The sequence below is a fragment of the Equus asinus genome, chromosome 8 (genome assembly GCF_041296235.1).
Source record: "Equus asinus isolate D_3611 breed Donkey chromosome 8, EquAss-T2T_v2, whole genome shotgun sequence".
NCBI lineage: Eukaryota > Metazoa > Chordata > Mammalia > Perissodactyla > Equidae > Equus > Equus asinus.
Window position 1 is genome coordinate 43,708,547 of NC_091797.1, and position 17,888 is coordinate 43,726,434.

Below are 17,888 nucleotides of genomic sequence, written 5' to 3' on the forward strand. Positions count from 1 at the left end.
AAGGAATTTTTGCATTTTAACCACTCTTGAATTACTTTACCTGGAATAGTCCAATAATAAGATATGTGCCCAAGAAATATTTGTTGCATGATTAAAAGAACCAATGATTTTATACTTCCTCCACCCCCAACTGTGGTTGACAACCTTCAGAGAACAAAGTTGGAAGAGAAATTTCTCCTGATTCTTCCCTCTGATGGAGAGGAAGAGCGAAAATATAGTATAGCTGGTAGTTTCTGACTAATGTAAATTTCTTCACCACTCATTTTACTGAAAGTAGGAGGCAGCCCAACAAGGTACAAAGCTGATTTCTCCATCCTCAGCAAATATTGGATGAGTCTTCAAATCTTTATCTGGCACTTTTGATAATTTTACTTTGTGTTCCATTTTTTAGTAATTTGACCTATGCTTTCTTTTTACCAAGATAACATTATGCCAGGCCACTGTGAAAACACAGAAAAAAAACTTCTGCCCTCTCTGAGGCTTGAACTCAGGACCTTCAGATTATGAGACTGATGCACTGCCAACTGTGCTAAGAGGGCAGCTTCCAAAGTTCTTTTTATATTTATAGGAAAATACGATATATTGTTTTCCAAGCACCCATGCTTTGTCAATTCCCAACTTTTAGAGAATACAATCAATACTACTTGAAAATCACTCAAACTCCGTGAACTTAGAGTATGAGAAATGGGGATTTCTGAAGAAGGTCATGGGGAAATGCCTCACTCCTGCTTCCCAATTTCACTTTCTTGATCTCCCAGAAGTAACGAATGCACGTTGCAGATGTGGAAGCCCCATCTGCAACTGCCTGGGTTGCTGGCACAGCTATTCTAACTTGCTCCAGAGTTGTGATCATCACCTGCTCATCGTAGGCATTGTTACCCAAGAGAAGCAGTGCGCTACCCTCTGCCAGCCAGGGCCTCAGGTTTCAGGCCATCCGTGCCACATCCTTGGGCCAGACATGTTCTCACCTCCTAGAAAAGCCCTGGAAAACCTAAGACCTAATTCTTCTCAACTTCCCAAAAGTGCAAACTTGAGGCCCAGTATGAAGATAACAGGAGAGGAGGGGAGAGAATTTTGAAGCCATTGGGTCTAAGTGAAAACACAGCTCTGCCTCAGTTGGACTGAATAATAGTTTTAAGGAAAGGTAGAGAAGGCAAATGCTGGTGTCAGTCAATTCCCAGTACTGAATATCCATTGGGATATTGAGTCTAAAGTAACAGTTTACCTTTAGCCTGAAAGAATGGCCAAGTTTTTCCCCCTCTTCTCCTTTCTAAGTGAAATAGGCACTCTTCCACATTCCCCTCCAATTGTGGATAAAGAATCAACTCATTTTGGCCTTAGTATTTTGTCTACCACAGGGCTTTAGCTCTGATCCAAGTCTCCCATTTAGAGATCTTGACCTTCATCTCATCTTTGATCTAAGCCTCAATGTGATCCCCAGATATGCTTGCCTGTAGTGGAGATTTCTTGGATTTTCCAGTGAATGCACAGTTCCTAAGGCTACACACAACGCTTTTCTCCCATAGGGCTCAGAGAATGATGAAGAACCTTGGAGGAGAGCCAGTGTTGTGGAGGAAGAAAAAGCTTGAGAATTTTATTCTTAATGTGTAAATTCATTCCTGAAGCATTTACTGAGCACCAGGCACAGTAGATGAGGCCACTGACCTATCCAGAAACTGACAACAGCAGTTAATATTTACTGAGCAATTACTGTGGTCTAGGCTCTGTTCTAGATGCTGTACACGTGTTAACGCAGGTAACATGCCTAGAGATAGCTTACAGTCTTCATTTTTGATATGAAAAAACTTACGAAAATTTCTTGTCACCGACCTCTAGAATCTCATTGCCAAAAGGGAAAACAGATGGAGGTTATACATTATTCTTTGAAGTCTTCTTCCTCCATCCCCACACCCCATTTCTCTTGGTCCATTGGGCAACCACACTCACCCTGGCCTTTCTTATGCCTGTCTAGACCTTTAATTCCCCAGGCCAACAGAAGAGGGCTTTACCTTGTGATTTCAGTGAAGGCTATTTTAGCTCAGTTATCTCAGAGTTGTAGTGGTTTCTAGGTCTGTTTTCCACTCAAGCATGATTATCCTTTAAGATAGGAATATAGTTATTTCCTCTGAATATAACTAATATCAAGTAGGGATTTTGCTTAATTAACATTTGCTGAATGGAGAAATGCTATATAGGTAATTGGAAGCCTCAAAGTAGAGAGTAGTTCCAGAGTGGTAAAGACTGAACAGAAAATGAGAAGCTTGAGCCAGGCCCTGACAAATCCACAGGAATTCCTTTGTGTGAGAAGGAAATGTGGTTGGGGGAGTTCAAGAGGGTGTTAATCTGCAGAGAGACTGGTGGGTACAGGCATTATCCAATGGCTTTTATGGAACTGCAGGTGGTTTGGGGCAGCTTCGGGATCCTCCTTCATGGTCCCAGTTTATGAGGAATGCACACCTTAAGAACTGGAATTCTCATATGGGACACAAATTCAACAAAATGCTTTATTATTTATAACATTTATTGTGTTAATTTCCAAATAAGGAAATGATATAGAAAAACAGATTTAACCAGTGTGTTTCTATCAATGTTTTTCTATTATGATCAATGTAAGGCGATGCTGAGAGGAATCAAGTAGTGCCAGAGAGAGAGATTTGGGCAATGGAGAAGAAAGACGGATGAAAAGACAGGCAAATTCTGACAGTAGCCCGGGACCTATAGGATCTCTTAGAACCCAGTGCATACAAAGATCAAATGCCCCCTTCAGCATTTTAAGCTCTGCTCTGGGCAACTGATCTAAAAGCCATATGACCTGTGGTTAATAGAGAACCTCACACAGTTTCTCTGAAAAGGGGATAATATTGCAATTTCAAAAACACATTTTTTAATGTGGTTCTTCTGGGTAGTTAGAGAAAGATCTGATTCCCTATTTATTTTGAGCACATTTTTGTTAGAAAATGCAGGGAGATGAATAGAAGGAATGACTGTCACCTCCTTAGTGAGGGCGTATCTGACAGTGAAGTTAACATGCTAGCCCAAATCTTCCCCCACCATCCTTCCAAATCTCTCATATCTGCTTTGTTTTTCTTCTTCATACCTGCAAACTCTCAGAGAATCTGATAGAAGGAAAATTTATATCCGCTACCTGACCATGGGTTGGCAATGTGAATAAAATTAAAAAGTTGGCACATCCAGACTCTCTTGCTTCTGCCTCCTGACACAATTCCCAGGCTGTTCCTCATTCTTAGTACCCCAAAAAGGAAAGTTTGATTTTCCCACAAAAAAATATTTTTATTAACTTCAAGCTGAGGCCCCAAGACCTGTGTTTGTAAAAGACGTTTTTGACTAATCTCTTCCTTTTTTTGTTTTGGTATGTAATATTTCATTTCTTTTCTTTTCGAACATAGCATGGAGGCATGGAACAGGTGGCACAGAGGCAAAGAGAGGTAAATCTAGCGAATTTATCTCCTGAATACCATTGATAGCCCAGGAATTGGGAGACAGAAGGGACAAGACTGGAGAATGCAGGCGTCAATCCCGCTACCTCTCACATGCTAAGCAGGTGCTCTACCACTTGAGCTAATTCCCCTTTACAGCCTTAACTTTTGGCCTATTTTTAGAACCTTGACACAAATCTCATTCCAGATTCCACCAGTTTCCAGGTCGCTCAAACTCTCCGGGAACTTCACTACTAGGGTGGAGCCAGAACTGGAATTTCTGAGAATCAGCCTCAGACCTGGAACACACGGATGATCCCCTTGCTGGGGAAAAGGGAGACTAGCTTTCAAAAGGTGGCGCTAGGAAAGCTCTAGCTCTCTTTCAATTTTATTCTCCTAATTAGATGAAAGAGAAAGGAATATGATCACTAATTAGCATAGTTACTCAATGCTCTGTTGAGTGCATCATGTTTTAATAACACCTTCTCCACACCATCCCACAAATCTGGAAATAAAACCAAGTATGTTTCCATTTATTGTTCCTTCAAGTAACTCATCTTTTATCCAGTATCTGTGCTATTGTTTCTCTGTTAGGGGAGCTGAGACGTGTTATCTACTTCCTCCTTGAGTCTGCAGTGCAGTGCTAATCTATTGAATCTTACATCATTGAATTTAGCAATTCTGTTGTTTTTTTTTTAGAAATAACTAGACTGAGGAACTCATCTATGCTAATTTATTTTTCCAGTGTTTGGTATTGTGATGCCTATTGTTTAAAATGTCAACTTTATTGAAGCATAATTTATATACAATAAAATGCATACATTTTAAGTGAGTTAGTGCGTTTTGACAAATGCATACACACATGTAACCACTGCCACAATTAACATATAGAACGGTTGCATTGTATTCGTTTCCTAGGGCTGCCGTAACAAAATACCAAAAACCGGCTGGCTTAAAACAACAGAAATTTGTGGTCTTAGTTCTGGAGGCTAGAAGTCTGAAATCAAGGTTTTGGTGAGGCCATGCTCTCTCTAATGGCTGTTGGTAAGAATCTCTCCTTGCCTCTTCTAGCTTCTGGTGTTTGCCAGCAATCTTCAGAGTTGCTTCACTTGTAGATGTGTCACTCACTCACGTGGCCGTCTTCCCCTACATTGTCTTCTCTCTTGGCCCTGTCTCTCTCTGTGTCCAAATTTCCCCTTTTAATAAAGACACTAGTCATGTTGTATCAGGGCTTATCTTAATGACTTCATTTTAACTTGATTACTTGTGTAAAGACCCTATTTCCAAATAAAATCACATTTTGAGATAATGGAGGTTAGGATTTCAACATATCTTTTGGGGGGAATATGATTCAACCCAAAACATCCATTATCTCAAAGAGTTCCCTCAGGGCTTTTTGCAATTAACCTCCCACACACACCTCCACCACAGTTCCACGCAACCACTGAGCTGATTTCTATCAATACAGATGAGTTTTGTCTGTTCTTGAATTTCATATAGTTTGTAGTATTTAGTATCTGTTTTTTTTTTCACTCTGCATGGTTTGGAGACTCACCCATGTTGTTACATGTATCAGTTGTTTATTCTTTTATTGCAGACTATTCCACTGCATAAGTATGCCAGAAAAGTTATTATGTACTTACCTGATGATACACATTTGACTGGTATGGATAAAGCTGCTATGAAAATTCACATAGAAAGATTTTGTGAGCATATGATTTTATTTCACTTGAGTAAATATGTAAGAGGAGAACTGCTAGATCATATATTAACCTTATGTTTAACTTTACAGTAAACTGCCAAATATTTTTCCAAACTGGATGATCAAATTTCCACCACCACCATCAGTGTGTGAGAGTTCCAATTTCTCCACATCCTGCCTACACGTGATATTGTGAGTTATCTTAGTTTGTGTCGGGATTTTAATTTGGATTTGGATTTACTTTGCATTTCCCTGGTGATCAATGTTGCTGAACATCATTTAATGCGCCTGTTGGCCACGCATGCATCTTATTTTGTGAAATGCATGCTTGAGTTTTTTGCCCTTAGCCTTACTGGGTGTTTGTCCTTGTATCACTGAGTTGTAAGAATATGTTTTATATTTTCAATGCAAATCTTTTGTTATATGTGTATATATAATAAATTTGCTTATAAAAATATGTTAAATATTTTCTTCAAGTCTTTGTCTTGTCTTTGTATTTTCTTAATGTGTTTCAGAAAGCAAACATTTAAAAATTTTGTGAAATCCAATTTATCTTCTTTTTAAATGTCTCATGCTTTTTGGGTCCCTCCTAAGAAAACTTTTTCTACATCCACTAAATATGCAGATTTTTTCTTGTTTACATATGCAAATTGGATAGTTTTAGTGTTAACCTTTATCAATATGGAACATTTTGATTTAATTTTTGTATAGAATGTGAGATAAGGATGGAGATTCATTTATTGCCATATGTATATTCAATTTCCAGAATCGTTTTTGAAAAGACTTTCCTTTTCCCCCATTAAATTACATTTGTACCTTTGTCATAAATCAATTGACCAGATGTGTTGGTCTATTTCTGAACTCTCTATTTTATTCTATTAATCTATGTAAGTATCCTTATGGCAATACCACACTATTTTGGTTTCTGTAGTTTTGTAATATAAAGTCTTAAAATCATGCGGTGTAAGCCCTCTAACTTTGCTTTACTTTTCCTAATTATTTTGGCTATTCTAGGTCCGTTAGAATCAGCTTGTCAATTTCTACAACAACTCCTGCTAGGATGTTGATTAGGATTTCATTCAGACTATAGATCAACTCAGAAAAAGAACTGATGTCTTAATGATGTTGAATTTTTCAATCTTTGAATATGGTATACAACACCAATTATTTAGATTTTCTTTAGTTTTTCTCAGCAACCTTTTGTAGATTTTTGTGTACAGGCCTTTTGCACATTGGTAAATTTATTTCTAAGTATGTCATTTATTTTAATTGAAAATGGTAACAATGTTCCAATTCTTTGTTGCTTGTATATGGAAATACAATTGATTTGTGTATATTATTGTTGTAACCCATGACCTAGCTAGACTTACTTTTAGATGTAATGCTTGTTTTGTAGATTTATTAGGATTTTCTATATACCTGATTATGTTGTTTGCATACAAATATGGTTTTATTTATTCTTTTAAAATGTATATGCTATTCATTCAGTCAGTCATTGCTTTTTTTTTTTGTTTTTTTGCACTAGCCAGGACCAAAATGTAGAATAGAAGATGTGTGAACAGATATTTTTGCATTTTTTCTCTTATCTTATAGGGAACATTTAATCTTTTACTATTAAGTATGTTGTTAATCGTAAGTTTCTTTTTTTTTCTTTTTTTTTTGAGGAAGATTAGCCCTGAACTAACTGCTGCGAATCCTCCTCTTTTTGTGGAGGAAGACTGGCCCTGAGCTAACATCCGTGCCCATCTTCCTCTACTTTATATGTGGGATGCCTACCACAGCATGGCTTGACAAGCGGTGCCTTGTCCACACCCGGGATTGGAACCAGCAAACCCTGAGCTGAGGAAGCAGAAAGTGGGCACTTAACCGCTGCACCACCAGGCCAGCCCCTAATTGTAAGTTTCTTAAATATCTTTTATTCATTTGAAGAAGTTTCCTACTATTCCAAGCTCACTGAGATTTTTAAAAAATCATATATAGTGAATTTAGTCAAATATTTTTTCTGTCTAGTGAGATCATTATATATATATTTGTCTTGTTAATGTGATATGTTACATTTGATTGACTTTTCAATGCTGAATTAACCTTTCATTCCTGAGACAAATTTTCCTAATTCATGGTGTATCATCCATTTTATATATTGCTGGATTCAATTTGTTAATATTTTAAAACAATATTTGCCTCTACGTTCATGAGGAGTGTTAGCCTATAGTTTTCTTTCCTTGTAATGATTTTCTCTGCTTTTGACATCAGGGTTATGTTGGACTCATAAAACAAGATGGGAAGTATTTCCTCCTCTTTTATCTGACAAATGTTAAGATTTGATTGACGGATATTTCTTTTTATCAAAAATATTTAATTAAATATACCAGTGAATGAAAATATGCCAAGAATATTTAATGAAATATAACATCAGTGGCTTTGTGGAAAGTTTTTAATTTATAAGTCCAATGTCTTTAATAGGCTTTTCAATATTTCTATTTCTTCTTGTGCATGTTTAAGTAAGTTGTGTTTTAAAAGAATTTTTCTATTTTGTCTTTAGTGATGTCCTCTCTTGTTATTGATAAATTTTATCTTCTTTCTCTCTCTCTCTCTTTGTTTTTGACCAGCATATCTAGTTTATTTATTTTTTTTTTTTTAAAGATTTTATTTTTTCCTTTTTCTCCCCAAAGCCCCCCGGTACATAGTTGTGTATTCTTCGTTGTGGGTTCTTCCAGTTGTGGCATGTGGGACGCTGCCTCAGCGTGGTCTGATGAGCAGTGCCATGTCCGCGCCCAGGCTTCGAACCAACGAAACACTGGGCTGCCTGCAGCGGAGCGCGCGAACTTAACCACTCGGCCACGGGGCCAGCCCCCCTAGTTTATTAATTTTATGGATATTTTCAGAGAACCAGCTTTTGTTTTACTGATTTTCTTTATTGCCTGTCTGTTTCCTCTTTCATTGATTTCTTCTTTTTATTATTTCCCTTCTTTGGATTTAATTTACTCTTCTTTATTTAGCTTTTTAAGATAAAATCTTTTATCATTGATTTTAGACTTTTTTCTTTTCTAATATGAGAATTTTCTGCTATAAATTTTCTTTTATCATTGCTTTATCTGCATTACAAAAATTTCCCTAAGTTGTATTTTTACTAACATAAAGTTGCAAATATTTTCTAATTTGCCTTGTCATTTCTCCTTCGACCAATGGATTATTTAGAAGTATGTTATTTAATTCTAAATATTTGGGAACTTTCCAGATACCTATTTGTTATTGAGTTCTAATTTAATTTTGTTGTGATTAGAGATTATATCTCTATAATATCAATCATTTTATGTTTATTAAGACGGAAGATTGTCTCTCTCAGTGAATGAACTATTCACGTATCTAATTTTCTTGCTTACCTGCCCCATCTTAGTTCAAATCATCTAGCTATATTATTAACAGTACTGTTATTAACGCTTATCTTAATACCTACAAGATTTTCCCTGTCACTTTTTTTTTCATAGTACACACTCCAGAGTGTTTCTTCAATTCCTAATCTAGTTATGTGGCTCACTTCTTATTAGTGTTGAATGACTGCTTACTGTTATAACCATAAAGTCAAAACTCTTTTGCCTTTATTATTTCAACATGGAATTTATATCCAGCATCATTTTTTCTACTAGAATTCACACATAACTATTTCCAGCTCCTCAAAACAAATGAAAATCATATACTAGATCTACTCCAGGCCTTGGTGTTATTTCTTTATGCCTGAAACATAGCCCCACCATCCCCTCTCCTTGCTTGCTCTCCTTTACCTTGCTCTGCATTCAATGACTGGGATAGATTTCTCTCAGGTGTCTATGAGCTCACAGTCAATATCCAGACTGTCTCATAATTGTAGTTTGTCTATTTATCTCTCTTATTAGGTTTTAAGTTCCTAGAGGGCAAAAAATTATATTCTTATTTATATCTGCATACATAACACTAATACAGTGCCTGGCCCTTAACGATTGTGTGGTGTGCTGGTAACTGGATCTCAAAGATACGTGTACACAAGGATACACAGACACACACATAAACATACCAAAAACCTGGTTTGTAGCATTTGCCAGTTCCCTGGTATAAATGCACCCATCATGGTTGATTTCAAGCTACCAATGGTTTTTAACAAGTGGCTTGGAAATTTTTGAATATCTAACAATCAGCTCGAATGAGCCAGTATGACAATATGAGAACATTTTCATCACCCCAAATGGAAACATTGTACCCTTTAGCTATCACCTTCTTCACCCCGTATTTTGCACCAGGCCTAAGAAACCACTAATCCACTTTCTGTTTCTACAGATTTCTCTATTCTGAGCAATTCATATAAATGGAATTATATATTGTGTGATCTTTTGTAACTGGTAGATGTTTTGAAGTTTCATCCATGTTGTAGTATGTATCAGATCATTCCTTTTTATTGCCAAATAATATTCCATTGTATGGATGCATTACCTTTTGTTTACCCATTCTTCAGTTCGTGGACATTTGGGTTATTTCCATTTTTGGTTATTATGAATAATGCTGCTTTGAACATTCATGGACAAGTTTTTGTGGGGACATATGTTTTTATTTCTCTTAGGTGTGTGCCTCAGGGTGGAATTGATGAGTCATATAATAACTCTATGTTTAACCATTTGAAGAGCTGTCAGACTTTTCCAAAGTGGCTACACCGTTTCACATTCTTACCGGCAGTGTGTGAGGATTCTTGCTTCTGCATGTCCTCATCAACACTTGTTATTATCTGACATTTTTATTCTAGTCATCTTCGTGGATGTGAAGTGGTATTTGATACTGGTTTTGATTTGCATGCTGACAGTTAATGATGTGGAGCACCTTTTCACGTGCTTCTTGGCTATTTCTGTGTCTTTCTTGGAGAAATGTCGGTTGAGATCCTTGCCCATTTTTAATCGGATGATTTGTCTTTTTATCGCTGATTTGTAAGAGCTTCTTATATACCCTGGGTGCAAGCCCCTTTTTAGATATGTGATTTGCAAATATTTTCTCCCAATCGGTGAGTTGTCTTTTCACTTTCTTGATTGCGTCCTATGAAGACAAAAGTTTTAATTTTCATAAAGTTTAACTTTTTTTTGTCACTTGTACTTTTGGCACAATGTCTAAGAATCCTTTGCCCAATCCCAAATCATGAAGATTTAACCCTGTGATTCCTTCCAAGAGTTTTATATTTTTTAACTCTTATATTTAGATATTTGATCCACTTTGGGTTAATTTTTGTATATGGCGTGAGTTAAGGGTCCAACTTCACTCTTTCTCATGTGACCAGCCAGTTGTCCCAGCACCATTTGTTGTAAAGACTATTCTTTTTCTATTGGATGGCCTTGATATCCTTGTCAAAAAATCAATTGAGGGCCAGCCCGGTGGCGTAGTGGTTAAGTTCACACGTTCCGCTTCTCAGCGGCCTGGGGTTCGCCAGTTCGGATCCCGGGTGCGGACATGGCACCGCTTGACACACCATGCTGTGGTAGGCGTCTCACATATAAAGTAGAGGAAGATGGGCACGGATGTTAGCTCAGGGCCAGTTTTCCTCAGCAAAAAGAGGAGGATTGGCAGATGTTAGCTCAGGGCTGATCTTCCTTAAAAAAAAAAAAAACAATTGACCACAGAGCTATGGCTTTATTTCTGGACTCTCAATTCTATTATATGGATTTCTATGTCTATCCTTGTGCCAGTGTACCACTGACTTAAATACCATTGCTTTGTAGTAAACATTGAAATCAGTAAATGTGAATCCTCCTACCTTGTTCTTCATTTTCAAGATTGTTTTGTCTACTTTGAGTCACTTGCAATGCTATATGAATTTTAGAATAGGCTCATCAATTTCTACAAAGAAGTCGGCTGGGATTCTGACAGGGATTGCACTGAATCTGTAGATCAATTTGGGACGTATTGCTGTCTTCACAACAGTAAGTCTTCCAATCCGTGAACATGAGATCTTTTTCCATTTGTTTGAATCTTGTTCATTTCTTTAAACTAGCTTTTACAGTTTTGAGTACAAATTTTGAACTTCTTTTGTTAAACTTATTTCTAAGTATTTTATTCTTTTTGATTTTACTGTAAATTGAATTGTTTTCTTGATTTCATCTTGAAGGCATTCATTACAAATATATGGAAATATAATTGTTTTACATTGATCATTTATCTTGCAACCTTGCTAGACTTGTTTATTAATTCTAAGTTTTTAGTGGATTCATTAGGATTTTCTACATATAAGATCATGTCAGCTGTGAATAGCGATTGTTTTACTTTGTCCTTTCCAATCCGGATACCTTTTATTTCTTTTTCTCGCCTAATTTCCCTGGTTAAAACATCTAGCACAATGTTGAATAGAAGTGATGAGAGTATACATCCTTGTCTTGTTCTTAGGTGTGTTTTTCACCATTAAGTATGATGTTACTTGTGGGTTTTTCTTGGATGTCCTTGATCAAGTTGAGGAAGTTCCCTTTGACTCCTGATTTGTTGAGTGTTTTCATCATGAAGGGCTATTGGATTTTGTCAAATACTTTTTCTGCATCTTTTGAGATGATCATATGTCTCTGGTCCTTTATTCTAGTGATAGAAAGAAGTGAGAATCACCAGTCTGATTCCATGTCCCACCCTAAATTTACCCATCCTGACCACACTAGTCAATCCAATTTTTGAGTACTGACATGACAGGAATTGTGTTCAGCATAGAGGTTCTGGTAGGGGGAAGGAGAACAAGAGACAGAAAGGAATGAAAAAATAAATGGGATGGTCCTTGCCCTCAAAATCATAAGTCTAGTAAGCTATATCATACAATTTGTCTGTTTATGTCTCATAGACTCAAAGCCCTCAGTGTAAAAGAGCAAAATGGAAAACAGCAACATATCCAATACCCTCAAGTTTATGCTTCAAGTCTAAAATTTCATTAGTTCTACCTCATAATTGGCTCACTTAGAAAGAATCTCAAGTATAATTGGACATAACCATAAAGCTTATCAATAAGAGAAATTAATGTAATCTTATGACTAGCAAACACATTCAGTAAATAATTATTAAAATGTCCTTGTACCCAGGCAGTAAATGAGCACAAGAAGACTTAAAAGCAGCAGTTCAATTGGAATTTAAGGAAAATGTAAAAAACAAAACAAAAAACTGAATCTGATGTGGGAACTAACAAGTCTCTCTCAAACCCTCCGATATCTGTCAGCAAATATGTCACAGAGGGATCCCCAAGTATGGAACATGCAGCCTGCACAACCCAAACAAACCTAAGGAGCATTGTGCTCTCTTCTAAGTGGTGGAAGTTTCAAAATGCAACGTGTCCTTTTCTTTGGAGGAAATGTCCCAGTAGGACACAGCCTACTGGGTGCCTAAAGACTTCATTCATAGGGCAGGTCTCTGAATTTTTGTTGGTTTTATCTCCCACCCTCTGGAGCATAGCGGTCTTAAGAAAATCTACAATTTACTTGTTACTTCTTGCTCACTCGGTTTTATTGAAATGAGGTTGTCGATAGAGTGGGCCAATGTTTTGCTGATGGTATAGATAATCCAGTTCTCTTTGGACTAGACTAGGAAAAACAGACGAATTGGCATAGCCCTGGAGTAAAAATATAAACGTTTACTTTTTTCTTTTCCATGTGAGTACAAACTGCTTCTGTTCCTCCTTCTTGATTATGATGGCAAAGAATGCATTCCCCAAATGAGCGACTGCATGTCAAAGACCACGTCATTCTGCTCTGGCAAATGCACCTCAGGTACATTCAAGGGAAAATGTGTTTTGTCAGAAGCTCTTACTACCTCAAATCTCTCTTTGTTATTTCATTTTTAGATATAAATTCTGTTTAGTCATGATTCATGTTTAATTGTTAAATCTAAAAATTATTAACATTATATTAAAACAATGTATATATTATTGTGATTCATATTACAGTTTATAACCTGATTAATTTATTAATTTCACACTCTAATTATATTTTCTTATATGTTTAACTGGAAAAGTGTTCATTATGAGAAATTCTGCACTACAGAATTGTTTATATTGTGACCTATATTCCAGACTTCATTTTACCTGCAGAGGAAAGAATAGCTTCATCAATTTGTCACACAAAGAAGGGAGATGGGTTTATAGTGGGGTTAGTGACTTACTCTACCTGTCTATTAATTAATAGAAACGTGTTACACTCCTTTAGGCAGGTCCACTCTTAGAACAAAGGTGAACTGAATGAAAAACATCATATTGTTTACCTTCCTGTTACCAAACTAATCATTTTTGAATCCACATTTCTGTCTTTTCTTGCTTTTCTCCTGGTACCTCCCAATGGAATCAACTGTGAGATGGCTAGTGTCACCTCAGACCCAAGAGGAGTAGAAGTGGCGCACCATATTCAGAATCTGATGGGAGGACTGTCAATAATCATTACCTTTGCTTAAAGATTCCAGAGGTGAGTTTGTTCAAATCTCCTTCCTCAAGTAATGGTACCATGTGGGTGTATTTAGGAGTAAGTTTAAATGTCCCCTCTCTTATTTTTGGATCACAGATGTCCTAGGGTAATTGTAGAGGCCCACTTTGATGAGATCATATTGAGACCAAGCGAATCTTTTGGAACAGAAGTGAGTGTCATATGCAAAAAATAAAATAAAATAAAATTGCAAATCCAACACTACTACATCCACTGGAACAGGAAGATCTGAGCACTGTTGTTAGATCAGTTTGCCTTTGGTTTTATCTTGGAATAGTGGGTCTGAACAAATTAGTGATAGCAAACAATGGGCTTGCTCTGCTCCCTGTGATCTGAGCCAATGACGAGTTAGAGATCAAGAAAGGAAGTTTAATTAGATTAGCTGGCTAATCAGAAGATGGGTGACTAATGTCTCAAAAGACCCATCTTCAAGGATTACCGAATCTTCAAGCAGTTATATAGGGAAAATGGGCAGTGAGGAAGGGGTCCAGGGATTTTGACAGGCTCCAAGCGTGACATTGTTCCATTCTTCTGTCAGCTCTGATGGATACCTTGTAAGTGTGTTTCCTACCTGTGGTCAGCCTGTTCCTGGAGAGAAACTCATAGAACAAGTTTTAATTTATCAAGGTATTGGGGAGTATATACATAGGTGGAGGCCATAAACCAGGAGAGCATGTGAATGTTTTTCGAGTACGTGCAGAGCAGTGAGTAGTCACAAAGAGGAGGGGCTGGGGCCATTTAGCGGAACAAGATGGCCTCACTTTTGCTCACTTACATTAGTGTTAAGATAATTTGAGCTTAGTTTGGGTTGTACAGCATCCTTTGTAGACTTTTTCTGTGTTGTGAGTCATTGGGCTTTGGTAAGTTCTCATTTTATCCTCTTTCCTCACCAATGGGGCCACTCAGGAGACCAAGTTACAATACAGTTATGAGACCTTAGCTCTGAAAGGGTCCTTAGAAAGTGTAGAACAACTGTCTCCTTTTACAAAAAAGACAGCTGAGGAATAAAACGACTTCCCTAACGGACACAAGCTAAAGAGAGACGGGATCTGCAACCAAGTCTGCTTCGTCAGTTACAGAACTAGGACGAATGCGGCCCTTTTTACAGCTTAGGGATTTGATGTGAGAAACGCGGGACTTAGCTGATCACGGTGTTAAGTTGTGTACGATTTTGCATTTGCGCCTTGACCTTGGGCACATGCAGAATCCCGCAGTTAACAAACGCCGGCCGCGTAACCCTTTTGCATCAGAGGGCAAAATAAGGAGAGCTCAGAGCCCGAACATGAAAGGGTCCGTTATACTAGCGGGAAAAACAACGAATCAGGTATAAACCCGGGCGTTTTGGGAGCTGTAAGGCCTCCATCCTCGCTGCCCATCTGTTTCTCAGGCCAGGCCCCTGTCGCGTTAAAGACACAAACTCTCGCAACTTCTCAATTCCACAGACCGTGAGCGCGGCCCACCAACCCTCCCGGCATTCTCCAGGTTGTAAAAGGCTCAGGGTCTCTTCCCGGGTCCCTGAAACCGCCTCCTCCAAGACCTCCATGGTGACGACAGAGAACGTGGGTGTGTCCTCTGACCGCGCAAGAATTCCGAGGGCGCCCCAGGCGGGCGGCTTGAGAGAGGGGGCTCCCAGCAGCCGTTTAGTTTCTGCATTCGGCCTGGAGGTTCTTGCTTTTTTTGACGACTTAAAAATACTTGTTTTAAAATTTTCACGTTCTAAGGGGCTTGCCCGTGAGTGGGTGGGATAATCGCTGCGGTCGGTCACGAAGTTCAAAGTTCAGAGGCAAGGAAAGGAAGAGTTTTCCTCAGCGCCGAGTTCTTCCATGGAGGAAATTAAGGGGGAAACAGATGATGAAGAGGAAACGCAGTAAAATGCAGGATTCTCTGGAGTTTTGGGAACAGCCGTGGGAATCTGCCACATCGAAAATATGCTCATTCCACCCACCGAGTTCGTGCTGAGTTTACATCCCTCATTATTAGGACTAAGGAATAAAGCAGAATGTCGCTCGCCGGTTTCTGGTGGCGCGGTGATCGCAGTGCTCTGCTTTATGGCCTGAACAACCTCAGAGATTTCCGGAGTCTTTTCTTTTCCGTCTTTTTCTTCTTTTCGGGCGCCGGCTTTCAGACCAGACAAAAAGGCATAAAGAGGATATGTGTTATCCTCAACCTATTTTTTAGCAGATTTCTTTCCTTTTTTTCTTTCTCCTCAAGGCTATGTCCATGATGAAGCTCTGAGGAGGAGGACGCCTCCAGCTGCCTCATCCAAGGGCATTTCCTGCCTGTGCAACGCGCGGGAGAGGACAGCAACACTGCGCGAAAGAGGATTAACAAGGGTCAGGCTGTGGGGAGGGCCGGTGGATAGAATTTCAGGAGTGAGGCGGCAAGACAGGCCAGCCCCGTGAAAAATGGATTGGAGAGAGATGAGAGTCGAGTCCAAAAGCCAGGAGGAGAAACAGGACATTAGCAAAGTGGCCCAGGCAGAGAAGCTGAACCTCTGTAATAAGGCAAGGCAGTGGGTTGAGACTCCTTTATTTAGTCAATTATTCAGTACGTAGCCACCGTGGGTGTCCTTGGGGATTCACCCTCTCCGTGGACTCTGCGTGCTGCGAACCACGTTACCCGGGATCCCGGACAGTTCCAAAACTGAATCCTGAGGAACCGATGTTCGCGCTACGAGAGAATGGCTAGCCAGGCGGAAGCACGGCTCGCGGAGGGAAATCAGGTCTTCTCTTTGGAGCAGAATGTGTCAGCCTCGTCGGACAGCTGGATCCGCGGAGCTCCCAGCGAGTCTTTCAGTTTCAAGGTCATGAGTCAGAGCTTCAAAGTTGAGTCTTTCTGTGCTCAAGGTGTCAACCGCTTAACTTGTTTTAGGAAGAAGAAATGAAAGGAAAAAAGACTGCAAATGGAACGTATTTATCTAAAGTGTCTTTTTCAAATAGGAATATGGGAATGGTTTCCAGAATTAGGTAAAAATGGAAAGGAGGGGGATGAAATTCTCCCTTTAGGGAAAAGTGGGTGGAGAACCCTGGGAATTGTGCTGGAAGCCAGTTGCAGGGAGGCCTGAGTAGATGACTTATATCTGCCTTGACAGCAGGCGGAGAGCTAGTGGGGCTAATTGTCTTCTTTCAGTTTCTCAGGGGGTGCCTAGGAGGCAGTGGGGACGAAGTAGAAAAGAAGGAAAGAGACGCTCCAGAGGGCGGGTGAGGTTGCATTTTTAAGTAAGGTGGTCATGAAAGCCCAACGTCGCGAAACACCCAAGCAGGTGACATTTGAACTTTCTTCTTGCAGAATTTTATTTTAACTGAAATTTTGGGCTAAGAACAAATCAAGGATCTAACTTCTTCTAAGGCTCTAAGATGAACCCCTCCAAAAAACTTCCTTTGGTGATTGGAATAATATTCACCGTTAAATAAGTGAGGAGAAAGAGAAAGAAAAGTGGTGGCTCTTGGCCGGTTAGCTCAGTTGGTTAGAGCGTGGTGCTAATAACGCCAAGGTCGCGGGTTCGATCCCCGTACGGGCCACGTGTGACTTTTCGAGCCTACGTCGTTAAGCGTGTCATGATAGGAAAACCCCTGAGAAAAGGAGAACGTAAATGCATGTGTGCCTGTTGACCTTTTGATGGGATATAGAGCGGATAACTGTGGTTTGTGTGCTTCCATTGTTGTGTCCTGGGAGGATCATATGATGAAGGGAACATAATAGCTCTGAGATTCCAGAAGGAAACTGGAATCAGGGAGCAACGTGCAAAATAGAAATGAAAACACGGGCATAAGGACCTGGGCTTTTCATCTTTTTACATTTACAAAGTGTCCAAATATTTCTCAGCCATGACTAGCTCCTGAGATGGATTTTTCTAGTTATGCATCTGCTTACTTCCTGCAGGGCTGTCCTTGGCATGGGCAGGGTGAGTAAAGCCCTTCAGAGCACCTCAGGCCCTTACCTCTGCCCCATTCTTCATTCCTATTTCCTCCCTTTTCTGTTCTCGCACTTGACTCCAGAGATAGTGGACTTTAGGAAATATCCCATGCAGAACGTGTAAACTTCACTACACTTTGCTTGTCCAACTGTGTATTAGACCCAAAACCATCTTCTGGGAGACATTTGCTCCCTGACATTTCTCCCAGTTTTCTGAGGTTGGGTTCTGTCCCGCCCAGCACTGTCAGATATCCAGGAACGTATCTATTTTGTGGCATTTACCAAGTCGTGAATGTCTATTGCTCAGCCATCTTCCCGATTAGACTGTAAGCATCTTGGGGGCAGGATGCTTATTTCCTAGTGCTAAACATTTTTAAAAGTCTG

At 39.1% G+C, this 17,888-nt stretch overlaps 2 non-coding genes across 2 annotated transcripts; one reads left to right on the forward strand and one right to left on the reverse strand.

The window, feature by feature from the left end:
• Positions 1 to 466: 466 nt before the first annotated feature.
• Positions 467 to 539, reverse strand: TRNAM-CAU (transfer RNA methionine (anticodon CAU)). The gene has a single exon. It is a non-coding gene; the product is annotated as a tRNA-Met (tRNA).
• Positions 540 to 17,036: 16,497 nt separating this feature from the next.
• TRNAI-AAU (transfer RNA isoleucine (anticodon AAU)) lies at positions 17,037 to 17,110 on the forward strand. The gene has a single exon. It is a non-coding gene; the product is annotated as a tRNA-Ile (tRNA).
• Positions 17,111 to 17,888: the final 778 nt, after the last annotated feature.